The sequence below is a fragment of the Pteropus alecto genome, unplaced genomic scaffold, assembly GCF_000325575.1.
Source record: "Pteropus alecto unplaced genomic scaffold, ASM32557v1 scaffold14, whole genome shotgun sequence".
NCBI lineage: Eukaryota > Metazoa > Chordata > Mammalia > Chiroptera > Pteropodidae > Pteropus > Pteropus alecto.
Window position 1 is genome coordinate 11,200,825 of NW_006436810.1, and position 13,418 is coordinate 11,214,242.

Below are 13,418 nucleotides of genomic sequence, written 5' to 3' on the forward strand. Positions count from 1 at the left end.
GAATGACTGGATTACATTTTGGTTATTAAAGTGAGGTTTATTATGCTGTTCAACAAAAGTGCATTTAATAGCATTTTCATTATATTCAAATCATTTCCAGAGTTACACACTCAAAAAGTAAATGCAGTGTAGTTCTGTAGAGAATTACTCCTGTGTGAATTCAGGCAAGTAAGAATAGTATATTATTCTTAATGGAAAATCCCAAATACATATTTGAGCTATAAATACATGTAAAGATGAATGATATGTTTTCCAAGGGTATTTTACTATGAAGTTAAAGATGGTTAAGGTAAAAATTTGCAAAGAAGTTTTAAGTTTTCTTATGGGAAATGGGTGGCATGCTGTTCAATTTCTGAAGCCATATTGCAGTCCATTCCTCAGGTCACTTCCTTTGTTCCCTGGAACACCTGCTGTGTGTGTGTCTTGATGTTCATGGGCTGAGTGATGGTACTTCTCCTACCTCCGTAGGGAGGCTTGAGTCCCTCTGCTTCCGGGAAGAGCTCTATGCACATTTGTGTGCATAACTTCTTCCCTTACTACTTGCTTATATTCTTTGGGATTAGGTAAAACCCTTCCACATAACTGTGCCCCAAGAAGCCTGGTAATCAGGTAGTGTAAAGAATAAAAGATAATGAAAGAAACATTTTTTAATTATCTGTATAACATAAATTATATTTATCATCTGAAAGTGGCACTGGTATAAGGGAGGAGTTAATTTTGTATATTTAAGTAAAGGAATAATCAAAAGTTAACTAAAAATTAACATATCACTTGTATTTTTCCAATTCCACAATTTAAAAATTATTTTTATTTATAATTAAGTAAAAGTAAAAATTACTTTTGTTTATAATGAAGTGGCTCTGTAGTGTAGTCCCTAATACCCACCGACAGAGGGCGCTGCTCCAGGTTACCTGATTCCTTCTGCTTTGAATTACAGCGGCACATTTGTAAGTAAAGTTGAATGTGTAGAATTGCTTGCTAACTTCAGTTTTTGATTCTATCCTCTTACATCAGTCATGTAAACCTGTATTGACTTATACTCTGAAAGAAATTAGATCAGGACAAATAGAAATGAGACTGTTGGTCAGAAAACTAACTCAAAAAAGAATTGAAAATATGACCTGCAACACTATTCTTTATATTAGCAATGCACTCTGCCTCTACCACTGGCTGTTTATAATTATGAAACTGGCAAGATTACTGAAAATGTGTTTTCAGAATTTGAGTCTCTTAAGAAAGCTCACTGCATTATTTTATTTTGAAAAGAAGTTCTGTTATAGAATTGAATATATATGGAGGCAAACACACATTTGGTCAAGGAAAAATGTAGTAAAATAGTACCTAAATGTCAAAATTCAGGATGTAATAAGCCTGTTAGAATTAGGTTCTATTTAAAATTTTCCAGTCAAAATTTTAACAAATAATTTAAAATAACTTATGGTAGTTTTCTCTTTAATTTTTAAATTAATTTTCAAAATTTGTCCTAATGCGATTATAAGGATTATATTTGTGTGGTATAAATTTCAAGCCATTGTAACATAGGCCTATATTTGAAAAAAAAATTCTAACTTGATATTTTTTAATATTATTTTCAGTGTTATATATTACACTGTTTATTCTTATAATTTTCTATACAGTTGTTTGGTTGCTTATGATTTGAACAAATATGAACAGTTATAATCTCAAATTAACAATTATTCTAAGCTAATTAGAAACAAAGAACTTTTGTTTCTTTAAGAATACATTTTAGTTTCCCAGTAAAAATATCAATATGATTTGATAATTAGGTCTTTTTGGATAGCATTATTGATTTTTAGATTTTGAGATTAGTATTTTATTTCTATGGAGAGTGATAACTTCAAATTCAAAAAATACTAAAATATGACTTTCACTTGTTGACCTTGTTATATTAAATTTATAAGTTATCTTTTTATGATTTGTTAGGAAAAATAAAGTCTAAATTTTTGAGTTCAGTTCTTATCATTTCATTGACATATACACCAAAATACCTTTGTAGAAAAGAAGATATTCTATTGAGGTCCTTTTAAAAGTTTCCAGCACTAAATCCCTTATATTTTTTATGACATTAAACAACTATTAGAGCTAATAAACGAATTTGGTTAAAGTTGCAGGATAAAAATTAATATACAGAAATCTGTTATGTTCCTATACATTAATAACAAACTATAAGAAAGAGAAATTAAGGAAATTTTTTTTTTATAATTGCATCAAAAAGAACAAAATATCTAGGAATGAATTTAACCCAGGAGGTGAAAGACCTGTACTCTACAAACTATAAGACATTGATGAAAGAAATCAAAAATGTGTGCCTTTATAAAAATATTCATAAATCAACTGTAATTCAATAAGAAAAGGTGTACTGTTTAAAAGATGTGGCAGTATATGAATGCAAAGTAAATGTAAGTACAAAAATGATTTAACATTAGGTACATTTAGATTTTAAAAGCATCTTTCTTCTTCTGGGCTGTACTTGGGAAATCAAGTTGAATAAGATTTTAGTTGGGTTTAATAACTAAAAACTAGAAAATGGCGGTTGGTTTTTCATGGTATCTCATCTAATGTTAAAAACCAAGTGTTGGACTATGGATCTGTGTCATATTTTGTGCTGTGCCCTGTGAGAGAATAGAGTCCCATTTAGTTTCAGTAGAGTCAGTTGAAATTTCTCATGAGAAGTCTTCATCATAGTAAAATAAAACACCAAACAATTTACTCTCAAATAATATATATATATATATAATGTATATATGTGTGTGTATGTGAAACATTCTCTAATTTGAAGCCATGTGAATCTCAGTAATAATTTAAGTAAAAATTAAACTCAAAATATATATATTTTTTTCTATTGGCCCTCTAGTTCCTACCCTCTCCCCTTAGTTTGTGATTTAAGACCCCTCTTTCGTAGCAAGTCTCCCACAACCAAGAATTACCCTGGTGTGTTAATTGATGATATAGTCAGGTTTTTTTTCAGTGAACCAAGATACGTGGTCATCCATTCATAGCTACCTTATTGTTCAAATTAGTTACCTTGCAAATTTAAAGCACTTAATATGCTTGGCAAAGAGAATCTAATCTGCACACTTCCACCGTGGTTCCACTTCCATCTGTGACTAAATGGTTTTAATGTTTCCTAACATTAGTAGTTTGACTAAACTTTAGACCAGTTTCTTCCTGACTATAGGCTCTTGAACTCCTTTAGAACTTTCACTTTAGAAAACTTCTGATTGTAAATTTTTTTCTGCCTCTTTGAGATGTAAATCTAAAACCCAGAAAGTTTTGCTCGAAGACCTAGGAGTTAACCCTTTGAAATTTAATCACCTAAGAAGATAGTGCCATATCTTCCAGTCTCTGGGGGAGGGCAGAAGCCTAAATTCTATAAATGACAATTAGCAAAAACTGATCATCTAATCACATTGACCAGCTGCCCCTAATGTCCTCCAGGACTTTTGCAGTAGAGGAGAATAAAGCCTTTCTTGACACTTTTAACAAGTGTCCAGTGCAATTTTGCTTTTATATCAGTTACTAGGTTTTTCTCCCTTGACCATTTCTGTACTATCTACATATCTGTCATTCTTTTGTCTCTTAGTCTAGTTCAATACCTTTGTAAAAAGCCTGAATTAATAAGAACCATGATTTGTAGGTTGAATCTCTTGACACCAAAATAAATTGATCAGTAAAAAATTAAATAAATAAAGGGAAAAGAGAAACAAGGCAAGTTCCCAGTATGATTTTTGCAAAGGATACAGTATATAAATAAGAAGGCTCGTTAATTCGTGAGTATTAATTTAATATTCTTACAGCCTAATGGAGAGGTTACAAATTCTATGGTAGTTGGCCTAAGGTGAATTTTACTTTACCTGTTTAGTGTGCTAAAAATCAGGGTATTTCACATAAGTTTTCAGGTTTTTAGCATCTTAAACAAATTGTTTAATCTCCCAACCCTAGATATTTATTCCAGCAAGACAGAAATCAACTGAGGAAATAGAATAACAACAGCTTTCGTTTAGAGGTTACCTGAGGTATGTCAAAAGATATAACTCAAAGTTAGTTTTATTCATTTTGCAAACTCTTTTGAATAAGTAATGAACAATTACACAAGATTAATTACAGTTGGTGTGCACGTGTATGTGTATTTTGGTTTGTTTTAATGAGACACATCATCAACAATGTTTTCAGATGGCTTTTTTCTTTCATGGAACAGTGGCTTTAAGTCAAGGTTCCTCTCATTGCTAGTTGAGAATATTTAATCAGATTACTTAAATCCAATCAGACCTGTTTCTTCAGAGCAAAATAAAGAGGCTGAAATACACACTTTCTCAACTTCCTCAAGCTCTAACACAAGATTAGATAATGTGAGGCTTATTGCTATAGCAAATGTTATTTACCAGGGCAAGCAGATTCTGAAGGCAGACAGAGACGGGGTCCAGTGCCTGCTGTGCTTCCAGTACTTCAGCATAAAATATGTTTACTACAGATTTTTTAATTATAGAATTGTTACTACAGATTTTTATCAAATTAAAGAAGTATCTATTTCATATTTCTAAGTGTTTATCATAAATAGATAACCAGTTTATTAAATGCCTTTTTGCATTAATTGAAATAGCATAGTCTTTTGTTATGTAGCAAAAATGTGTATCTCTTAATGTCAAATAATTCTTATGTATTTTAACTGGGTTGGATTCTGTATGATTAGATTTTAAAAGTTTGATTTGCTGGCTTAAGTTTGTTAATATTCTATTTACAATTTTTATTTTTACACATACGTTCCTTATTGCCTTTGGAAAATAATTTTTCTTCATTCTACTGCCTTCGATGTTAAAATTATCCAAGATTCATAAGGTAAATTGCAGGTGTGTGTGTGCGTGTTCATAATCATAGGATCAGTGTTTGCAAAGTGGGGCTTATAGGTTCTCTGAAGGCCCAAATCACCTGTGGTTTGTTGTTAGAATTTAAGTGATTTGACTTATCCAATTTTTTTCAAATGTTATAAATCTATTCTAGTGTTTTATTCATTTCTGAATCAATTTGCATAAGCTATAGTACTGTCTTTAGAAAATTGTTGATTGCCACAAGCTTTTACACCTATAACATTAAGGTAGTTATAGAATATTAATTTCTCTATGTTATATTGTATTTAATATTTTGTGGATTTCTATCATTGTGCATTGCCCAGTCCCTTTCTCTCACTCCTTCTTCAAAGCAAGCTTCTTGCAGGGAACAGGCCTTCCTCCCTGCCGTCTACGCTACCAGTAGCTCAGGGCTGCCCGTGTCTATTTGTATCCACTGGTCATGGTCATGCTCCTGTTTGCAGGGAGTTTGAGTAAAGTGCACAGACTTCAAAAAATCACAAGGGCTCTGCATTTTCCTCCTAGCATTTCTCAGTGGTCTAATAGGCATTTACTGGGAGAACTATAAGCTGGTAAAAGAGAATTATGCAGATTGTTTTGGGGCTGTTAGACATTGATTGTGAGTCTGAAACAACAGTAATTTCTGAGACCAAAAATAACCCCTTGAATGACCTGTCACCATAGAGGTCAATTGATGATAGGAGTGAAATGGTGTTTTATCCAATAAAACTATGCTTCCAGTGAGACCTCAGTTCCACCTTGAGTTAATTCCTATCTCATTGAGTTCCCCAGAGCCCCTTCCTAGCAAATAAATTATGTATCCCTGGGCTTCAAAGATATTATGGTTGCTTTAGGACTAAAACGAGTCGCAGGTAGTCACATTTTCTATCACATTGCCGTTTAGCTGTCCATTTTTGTAAGTGCACAAGGTGGAGGATGGTGGAGAATGACTGTATTTTCTAAGACTAATTAACTGGTGCCTCCAATTGAAGCTATTGCTCCAGATGCTGTCTGTTTTTCTAACGCAAATAAACATCATTTGGCATCTGGTATACAGCCAGTGATCTGGCGAATATCTGTTTCCCCCCTCTTGGTAATTAATCAAAACACACTAGAAGTCGTTGGAGGTTTATACATGGCAAGTCTAACAATATACCTCCATTCACTGTGCTGTCTCAGTCTCGCCGCAGTCCACGGCACTGTCCACAACTCAGTCCAAAAGGAATTTAATTGTTCTCATCATTGAAATCACATCAAGCCAAATTATTCTACTGATGACAGCACATTGATATGATGTCAAAACCAGAAAATATCAGGAGCTCACAGGATAGAAAGGAATCCCACAGAAACGTTGGGCCCTGATATAGTTTCTGTGCAGGGAAGGGGGCTACAGTAGTGCGGAAGGAATCTGGATGTTGTTTTCATGTCACAGAAATGACGTTGTTCTGTGTGTCACTACCACTTCAAAAGGCACATGTCTCTTGTTGGACCTCTTTGGGTTTTGGAAGAAACAAAACCTAAAATTAAGGATATTACATCTTGTATTTATGCGTGATATAAAAAGCTATGTTTTAATTGGAATACAGAACAAGAATAAATAAAAGCTTCCAGCTGACTCAGACTAGAGTGTGAGCATCTTTAATATGTGGCCCTTATAATCCAGCCAATAGTTGCTGTGTGTGTCAGTGGACAGGTTATTATATGCACATTTTGACAAGCACTTGTTTCTCAGTTCACAAAGTTTTGGAACAAAGTCAGGCCTTCTTCTCCAAAGAGCTACTCTCCTTTAGAAAAACACTGCCTGCTTTTCCACAATGATTAGATGTCAAATCATGAACCTCTAGGCTACGTCCTTGCAAGTAAAGCTGCTCTGCATGAATTGGTTGTCATTTGATCTACTTAGATACAAACTTGGGTGTGCGGAGCAACACTCCATGGTCCTTTAGGCATTGTCCGTGCAGCATAAATTACAAGCGAGTCTTAAGGCTAAATGAAGCTGTGGAAGAACTCCCAGCTTGCCTCTTTCCGCCCCGCTGCTGGATGGTCACTCCTGCAGTCAGTCTCTGAGTCTTTAGGAGAGTGTCCTGAGACTCGGTTACCAAAGTGAAAAATACATGAACCTGGTTTAGAGAGAGTTCTGCCTCATAGCAGGTGCCGGCTTCAAGGTGACAGTCACAGAATGGCCAGCCCAGTCGGGACCAGCCTTAGTGCATCTATTTATTCATTTTGCCTGGAAAGAGAGAGGACGTGAAATGAACGGTGGCCTAAGATTTCAGCTGGAAGTTCAGGGACTCGGGGCAAGATGATTAGGTCCCTAGTCACAAGGAATCTTGGGGAAGAAGAATGTCGTACTCAGCGATGTGGTTCGTGTGTCTGGTATGGATGCTCTCTGAAAGTCCCCGGATGCAAAGGATACACTGGATAATCAGCCAGACAGTGCGCCGAGCTCTATAGAAGCTGGTTTCCTCAGCTCTCCCAGGTTTGCCGCTCCCCTCACCAAGCTCCAGACCTGGCAGAGACAGGATGGTGCTTGTCAGCCTCTCAAGAGGGTGCTGTCATGTTTTACTTATGCTGAATACTGACTCGTGACTTAGGCTCCCTCACTTTGCCCCGATAAGCGGATGGGTTAGTTCGGTCTACAGCCCTTCCAGGATCTCAGCTTTGAGCAGAGGTTTCACGTCTAACTCCGCATCTCGCAACCTGGCAGCCTGGCGTCCTTGTCCGTATTCTTTTCTCTGCTTGGCTTTTAGAACCGGCAGTCACTTTTACATCACCTGCCCACTCCTCACCTGCCCCAGGGGCTTACCTGGCGCCTCATCAACCTGAGAGCTCCTGTCACTCCCCTTTCTTCCTGGCAAGCATAGCCAGGATGAAAATATATCTTATTATATTTCTTTAATATTTAGTTACTATTCTGAGGTGTTTTACAGAATTTTTTCAATGTTGCCCTGTTCGGCTGTGTGATAACTCTTGTCTTTCCAAGGTAACAGCACTTTTTAGTACTCATTTATATTTTATTTTCCATTACTGAAGTTCACCTGTAGAATAAATATAGCTATTTACCAATGATGTGTCTAGATGTAAAATAAAATACATATAATCAAGCTTATTTTAGTACAGCATTTAATGTAAAAATAATAGATTTTAAACTGCCATTTTAAATGTATTTGCAAATCAGAAAACAGTCCAATGTGAGATCTTCTGCCTCCTCAAAAACAAAACAAAAAATGATTACTCTAGTCTCAACATTCTTTCTTAAAGATGGAAGTGTAGATATTCATACTTATCTAGAAATTGAAAACTATCGGTCAATCTAGAATAACCTACTTATTTTGGCATATGATTATTGTAAGTTATTTCTTATAATTTCTTATAGGAGACTTGCAGCCTTATAGACTGTAGTATAACTGCTGTGTTAAATCTGCGCTATGCAAGTACATAAAATAGATGTAAACAAACGCATGGCAGAAAGACTAAATGCGTGTCCCTTAGAGATTTTTTTCTTAAAATGATGTTTCCTGGAACTGTCTTGAAACCAAGATTCTTAACACATCAAACGTGATCGGGTGGTTTAAGGAAGCACTAATACTAAAGGGCAAATAAAGTGCCATTCCTTTTCTAACTAAATATTAAGTTAGCTCAGCTTCCTTGATGATTGAGTTGCAGCATGCATTATAGAGCACAGAGCTAATTGCTTTAGCGTTTCAGCCCTCCAAGCAGTGCAGATGTTATGCAAATGGTCGAGTGCTCATTTTCAGAAAGTAAACAATTGTGGTAAATTTTGCAACGGTATTTTCTTTTTTTCTTTTTTGCATTAGCACTAAGCTTTCTAAAATTGTCACTAGCTGCATGTTAGTGCTCAAATATATTGAAATTTTCTGTGGGACAGAAACCTGTCAGATGTGAAAGTATGATGGATTTTATTCTAATTGTAAAACTTCATTACATTCGAAAGTTACATGGAATTAAATAGAACAATTAGTGTTAAGTTGGCTCCATAATTTGATGGAACATATTATCGCTATCTACAGACAACAAGAGTTTGTCAGGTGTGTCTGTAATAAGTATAAAATACAAACGGATTTATTTCTTCACCTGAAATTTACACTTAGTACTTAAAATATTTTATAATTCTATATTTTGTATCAACAATAAAGATGAATTTAGAAAAAATTATATTAATGATACTTATAAAGATGATTTTGAAATTCAGTAGCTAAATAGTTTGTAATAATTTATAAATATGCCATCCATGTTGCTTAGAAAGCTGAATCTTAACAATTTATAAGGATTCCTACTATACAAAGGCAAGGTATGGGAACTTCTTGATTATGTGAATTTGAGAAAGTGTGTGTATTCATTTTTGATTGATGCTGTAACAGATCACCACAATCTAGAGGCTTAAAAGCATACAAGTTTATTATTTTAGAGTTCTGCATTCCAAAGTCCTCAATTCAAAATGTCAGTAGGGCTGTGCTCCTTTTTGAGGCTTTAGGAGAAAATCTGTTTCCTTGTCTTTTCCAACTTCTAGAAGCCATCTGCATTCCTTGGCTCCGATCCCATCCCTCTGTCTTCAAAGCCAGCAGTATAGCATCTTTAAATCTATCATCTGTCTATCATCTTTCTATCTACCATCTATTCATGTATGTATGTATGTATGTATGTATGTATGTATGTATGTATGTATGCATGTATCTATCTATCTATCTATCTATCTATCTATCCATCTATCAATCTATCATCTATCTAACCTTTGCTGCCATTATCACATCTTTTCTGACTTCTATTTGTCTATATCAATCTATCATCTGTCTACCTAACCTTTGCTGCCATTGTCACATCTTTTCTGACTTATTCTCCTGCCTCTCTCTCATTGCTTTATAAGGCTCTTTGTGATTACATTAGGCCCTTATCATCTATCTAACCTTTGCTGCCATTATCACATCTTTTCTGACTTCTTCTCCTGCCTCTCTCTCTCACTGCTTTATAAGGCTCTTTGTGATTACATTAGGCCCTTCCAGATAATCTAGAATAATCTTTCCATTTCAAGAGCCTTATTTTAATCACTTCTAAAAAGTCTCTTTTTCCCTGTGCAGTAGGTAAAACTGCAAAAGACATGTCCACCTGGAACTTCAGAATGTGACTTTACTTGGAATAAGGGTCTTTATAGTTGTAAAGATCTCAAATCAGATTATTGTGGATTAGGGCGGGCCCTAAATCTGATGAGGAGGGTCTGATAAGTGATAGAAAAGGAGGAAACAAAGAGACATAGCTTAGAAGGTGAAGAGAATGGATTCTCTCTCAGACCTTTCAGAAGGAATTGACCCAGCCAATATTTTGATTTCAGACTTCTGGCCTCCATAACTTTGAGAGAATAAATTTCTGTTGTTTAAAGCCCCTAATTTGTGGTCATTGTTTATGGCAGCCTTAAGAAACTATTACATCATTTCAGGTAACGATGACAGGATCTGTGGGTAATAGGACATGGCCATCTTTGGAAGGACATTGTTCTGTCTACCACAAAGTGCAAATATCCTACCAAATTTGAGAAATTACCCTCACGTTCTGGCATGATACATTGTTTTATTTCTGTCTCATCAACGTAGCAGGATGCTTGAAACAAGGTCTTAACATCTCTCTTGGTGGGAGATAATGATGTTATTGATACCCAAACACAAATAGGTTCAGGGATAAATGTTATTCCCTATGGAACAGCTTGCTAAAAGGCTGATGATATAAAACAGTTTGGTGAGGTTAGCTTAAAAGACAAGTATTCTAGAAACTAGATATACTGGTCCTATAATGTAGAAATATTTGCTATTCTCTTTGTATAGGTCCTTTATTGCAAGAACTGTAAAATTATACAGAGTAGTTTATCAACTAAATTCCCTGAACAAAACAAGCCCCAAGTATCAGCTCTGTGTTTTCCCTATGAATTTTGATTGATTTAAACAGAAAACACACTTACTTAACTATTTTCCCCCATCTTTTAGGAACTAATATTTGCATCTAAAAGGCCTCAACTTTAATTTGTCAGTAAGTTATTGTTAAATCTTCCAAATGACTCCACAGTGTTAGATTTCGTTTGTTCACAATTATGCTTTACTAATGGATTTATTGTAATTATATATTTTTGTTAAATTTACACATGGATCTTTTCCATACTAGACAAAGATATTAAATTAATATATTAGTAAGTCAAATAGAATTGATTTGATTTTCTGTCATTAGCAAAACCACAGTTGTTATTTTATGTATTGAGTTTGAATAATCCCAAATCAGCAATAAAAGAATACAGATGCTTTTTGTGAAAAATGTTTAAAGGCTGATTTACCTAGTTTGCTAATAGTTCACTGCAAGTGTTCCCAATTTAATCAGCTATATTTTCATAACTACCAATTAAATATCTTTGTCGGGATTTAGAAATAATAACTGAAAGTTGGCTATTCCTATAGCTATTCATGCCCCCAGACTTACTTCTTCAAGCATTAATGGCATATATATAAGCAAAATGAAGTATACTTTCTTACTGTTTGATATTAGACAATTAAAGTACATCAAACTGAGAAATATTTTAGCACACTTAGGTATAAAGATCACAGACAAAGATAGCATGAGAATGAAGTGAATTAATTTAACACACGTGAAATAATTTAATACATGTGACTACAATTTCTTGCTGCTTTAAATTTCTTTACAGAAGATACATGAATTATAGAGGTTTATTTTAGATTCCATTTCTAGTTGTTCGTTACAAGTACATGTGGGACTTTGTGATTAATTGAACTTAATTGAATTACAAGGGGCTCACTGTTTCTCAGAAGTATTATAATTTGGTCAAGCGATGACATATAACAAGCAAGAGAGTGACAGGTGTTCTGACAATGCTGGATGCTGCCTGTACTTCAAATAATACTTTTTGGAAGAGAGGTCATCTTGAGTGGTAGAACAAAACTGTAGAATATTAGAGTACTTTTGAAAATGAATGATATAGACAATTTCCACAATGGTATTTTCTTTTTCTGTGATTTAATATATAAGTTTACCAAAAATACAAAGCTATTTGATATACTTTAAAGCACCACTGAATATTGCAATGCTTTACTTAAAAATCAAATGAATCTAATATCAGGCACTTTTCTAGACCACTGTGACTACCTGCTGATGTTCTGACATGTTCATAAAAATAGTGAACTTCTAGGTTCAGGATACAGTACCATTATAAGGTACAGTACCATGTAATAATTGCTGTTAAATATGTTATTGAATCTGTATTGTTATTCAAATAAATAATGGCATAATTTTCTTTGATTGAAATAAAGCATTTCTAACTACATCCAATTTCATAAAAATACTTCTAAATGTATGTATCTTTTAAGGTACTGAAAGTAATCGTTAAAAAAAAGTTTATCCATGTTTAACTAATATATTAGTAATAATTCCAAAGTCAATATGAATAACACATCTACTACATTTCTTTTCTGAAACACAGAGTAAAAAGTGAATTTACATAAAATTTCTTATTTTAGAGACATTTTTTGAGATACTTCCTTTCGAATATTATAAATCTGGAAAAATAGAGAATAAAAGAAGCATGGAAGTCAGAGCTTCCATGAGTAAAAGGAATGGGAAAATAAAAAGAATGGAAAGAAGGAAAGATGAAAGGATACAGAGTGATTAACAAGAAAAGCAAGAAAGCGATATAATACCTACACCAATACCTTGTGGAGACTCCATTCTACCCTGTAGTATATACTCCATCATATAAACAAGAAGCAAACAAACAAACAAAACTAAAGCAATCTAATCCCTTGGAAAGTGTTCCTTCCCACCCACTTTGCTTTTCATTCTTAGTCCCATTGCTCTAACTTGGTACTCTCAGTGTTGTCTGGAACTAGCAGCATCTGCACCACCTGTAACTTCTCAAGATCCCCATCCTAGACTGTCTCAATCAGAAACTCTGGGGGGATGGCCTAGAAATCTGCTGTTTCTTTCTTTGTTTCTTGTTTCTTTTTTTCTTCTGCTTGGAAACCTTCTCATGTGCACTAAAACCACTACTCTGATCCAGACCACCATCATGTCTTCCTCGACTTCTTTATATTTACCAATTTCCTTCCAAAGAATCCAGACTTCTTACCAGGCTAAACGGAACAAGGGGTAATGCAGTGTGCTTGTTCACCCTTTTCCTCCCTTAGCTGGAATAGGCCAGGCATTAACGAACATATGACAAAATTAGGGCACGTTCCTCTTTGACATTCAACATGTTTTGAGAAAAAGGCGAGTGAGTGAAAATTAATGAAAAGACAGGAAATGCTGAGACTTCTAATCTGTACTCCCTTCACTATAGCCCTGTCTAATATGCCAGTGGAAGTACCTCCCTTAAAACTGGGTCTAGGAAGGTCAACATTCGGTCCAAATTGTTGAGGTCTCCCTGTTACTTTCAAAATTAGATAGAAATGATTTGGCACTTCTCAAATCTCCCAACCTTTTTACCTTTTCCAACTTTTCCAACTTTTCTCTTCTCTAAATGTTTTACCTCATTAGTCCCCACAC